Below are 3,582 nucleotides of genomic sequence, written 5' to 3'. Positions count from 1 at the left end.
CTGTAGCATCCGTGGAAGAGTTCCACATAGACATACTTTCAAGGAAACCTGCTGTGAGGAGTTTATTTGAATGACAGCATTCAGATGTCATATATTTGGATCCACTGTAACATTCACATTGAAACTTTGCAGCCCCCAGCTGCTCCCAGCTATGAGTAAATTGTTACTGCCAAATGAAGTAGAACCCAATGTAAAACCTTACCTTGGAGATGACACATTTGCTGGCATTAAACTTTCTAAGAATCATTCAATGATTTGAGACTATTCATCTACTCCTACTTACTCTTACAAGTAAAATACATCTTATTCTTTTTTTGATGGACCTGCCTATCTATTATTTCTTTGCCCAGAACTTTAGTGGAAAGAAACATAACTTGATAAATATGTACCAAGACAATTTTACTGATCCTGTATTGCCACTTATTCAGATAAAATCACACTGGAGAAAGGGGACAAAACTACTATCAGATACATGGCTTAAGTCAACATTGAGATGTGTTGAATCATCTGTTGTACCAACATGAGGCCAACAGTGTTTGTGTAATAAATGGACATTTGAGCAACATAAAACTTCTAGTGGCCCAATAAATCATAGATCTACTCGGTGACCTTGAATGTATAATTGATAGTAACATGCTTGAAAGTCAGGACAGCATTCCATGGGAATTGTGCTATCATCTTGTGCAGAACTAAACGGAAACTGGTCAAATTATCTTATGATTTGGACAAACATATTAAACCAGAATAATATTGAAAACCAAAAGTGATGTCAGTTATCACAATAAAGCTTTAAAGGACCAAGTATAATTTGTCCTTCTGTACACACTGAAAGTCTACTAAAAATATATTAACATAACATACTTTTTTTTCTCTTTTTGGACCTGCAGTGTAAGCAGTGTACTGGGAACAAATGAACTAAATTCTAGAATATGAAAAATACTTTCTAGCACATGCTGCCCTTACCTGATGTAATTGGCAGGGGCAAGGTTATGCCATGCAATATGAAAAAGAAAATTCAGCCTGATTTCTAAGTAGGGCTTATCTGTCATGTATTTATTGTATTCTTATTAGCATGACTTGAAAAAAATTTCAAAATGAAATCTCATAGATTCCATGATATAAACAAGATGACACTCACCAACAATTCGATTGAAGACATTGTTTATTATCACATGATTTACTGGGTCTGGAGACCAATAATTATTTATGGGAGAACACTTCAGGGACTTGGTTTCAGAGAACTGCAGAACTTAAAAGGTTTTCCCCATGTTTGGGGGCTTCTTATAAGAGGCTTAACTGAGAAAAATAGGGATATTTGCTTGTGCCTATGAAAGGAACAGCTGGCTTTTTGGATGAGATGAAAAGTATAGTAAAGGGGAAAGTAAAAGAGAACTGTGAATGTATCTTAAAATTTGCCCTAGGAGGAATAAAAAATTGATATCAGGACACTGAAGTCTGTATTCTTCTCGAAAGTTGTAAAAATATCCAAAGCTTAAACTACTTAACTGAAAGGAGAAAGAATATGAAGCCAGAACTAGATTGATTCTGAGTTTACAAGGATGAGGACAACTATATTACAAAATAAAATCATATTGTCTCAATTATCATAGGATACCAGGACAAAAGAAAGATTGTGTATTATTCTGGTAGTATTCATTTTGCACTCTCTTGAGATTTTACAGGGTGGAAAATCATAAATGAGAACTAAATAAAATGCAAGTGAAAGCTAAGGGCAAGAGAGTAAATAGTCAATATAAGTGGAACTAGTTATAACTTGAATAGTCTAAAGATCAAGATACAAAATAAATTGTAAAGAGAATAAGTTAGAAGATATAACTTACTACTTGCAGACAAAAGGTTGCCCTCATTTATAGTAACTAGAAAAATGTGCTTTAAAAATGAGAATTGTGTCCTTGGCGTGATTCCGTCCTGCGTCTCAGCTCGTCCGCGGAGCCCGCTCCTCCGTCCACCGCCCATGGAGGACTCGATGGACATGGACATGAGCCCGCTGCGGCCCCAGAACTACCTGTTCGGTTGTGAACTGAAGGCTGACAAAGATTATCACTTTAAGGTCGATAATGATGAAAATGAGCACCAGTTATCACTAAGAACGATTAGTTTAGGGGCTGGTGCAAAAGATGAGTTACATATCGTCGAAGTAGAAGCGATGAATTATGAGGGAAATCCAATTAAAGTTACGCTGGCAACGTTGAAGATGTCTGTACAGCCAACGGTTTCCCTGGGGGGCTTTGAAATAACACCACCTGTGGTGCTGAGGCTGAAGTGTGGCTCAGGACCTGTGCACATCAGTGGACAGCACTTGGTTGCTGTGGAGGAGGAAGAAGAGTCAGAAGAAGAGGAGGAAGAGGATGTGAAACTCCTGAGTGTGTCTGGAAAGCGGTCTGCCCCTGGAGGTGGCAGCAAGGTTCCACAGAAAAAGGTAAAACTTGCCGAGGAAGATGAGGAGGAGGATGAAGAGGAGGAGGAGGAGGAGGAGGAGGAGGAGGAGGAGGAGGAGGAGGAGGAGGAGGAGGAGGAGGAGGAGGAGGAGGAGGAGGAGGAGGAGGAGGAGGAGGAGGAGGAGGAGGAGGAGGATTTTGATGACGAGGAAGCAGAAGAAAAAGTTCCAGTGAAGAAATCTATACGAGATACTCCAGCCAAAAATGCACAAAAATAAAACCAGAATGGAAAAGATTCAAAACCAGCAACACCAAGATCAAAAGGTCAAGAATCCTTCAAAAAAAAAAAAACAGGAAAAAACTCCTAAAACACCAAAAGGACCTTACCTTGTTCAGTAGAAGACATTAAAGCAAAAATGCAAGCACGTATAGAAAAAGGTGGTTCTCTCCCCAAAGTGGAAGCCAAGTTCATCAACTATGTGAAGAATTGTTTCCGGATGACTGAGCAGGAGACTATTCAAGATCTCTGGCAATGGAGGAAGTCTCTTTAAGAAAGTAGTTTGTTGAAATTTTCCATCTTATTTCCTTTCTGTAAGAGTTGATATCTGGCTATCTTTTTTATAATGCAAAGTGAGAACTTTCCTTACACTGTGTTTAATAAATGTTGTTCAGGCTCTGCTGCCAAGAATGTGTTGTCCAAAATGCCTGTTTAGTTTTTAAAGACGGAACTCTACCCTGAGCTTGGATTTAAGTATGTATGGAATGTTATGATGGGCCGTAGTAGAAGTGATGGTCAGATGTGCAGATGGTGGGGATACAAAATGTACATGTGAAATAAACTCAGTATTTAAAAAAAAATGAGAATTGTGGGAGGAGATTGGCGGAAGATGGTGGCGGTTCAGTGTGAGTCTTTCTGAGCTCTCGCCAAGATACCAGTTCTAGCATCATAGGAGAAAGTTCATACCTAAAGATCGAGCCTAAATAAGCTTTAGCACTACAGACATCTCAGGCAGAGAGGAAAAAGTCAGAAAACCGGCACAAGAAGACAGCATGGAGCGGCATCAGCAGCTCTGAGCCACCACCGAGAAAAAGCCTCCCTCCAGCACCTGAGCAGCAGCACTTCTCAGCAGCGCAGACCTGCCGGCTGCAGACAGAGCCACACAGAGCCTGCGCAAGCCCAGAG

The 3,582-nt window shown here is 39.9% G+C and overlaps 1 pseudogene; it reads left to right on the top strand.

Annotated features, from left to right (window-relative positions):
* The first annotated feature begins 1,946 nt into the window (after window positions 1-1,946).
* LOC150059151 (nucleophosmin pseudogene) lies at window positions 1,947-2,539 on the top strand (annotated as a pseudogene).
* Window positions 2,540-3,582: the final 1,043 nt, after the last annotated feature.

Source organism: Megascapheus bottae, chromosome 9 (genome assembly GCF_031878675.1).
Source record: "Megascapheus bottae isolate mThoBot1 chromosome 9, mThoBot2.hap1, whole genome shotgun sequence".
Classification (NCBI taxonomy): domain Eukaryota; kingdom Metazoa; phylum Chordata; class Mammalia; order Rodentia; family Geomyidae; genus Megascapheus; species Megascapheus bottae.
Note: the sequence above shows the minus strand (reverse complement) of the source record. Positions and strands in the feature narration are given on the sequence as shown.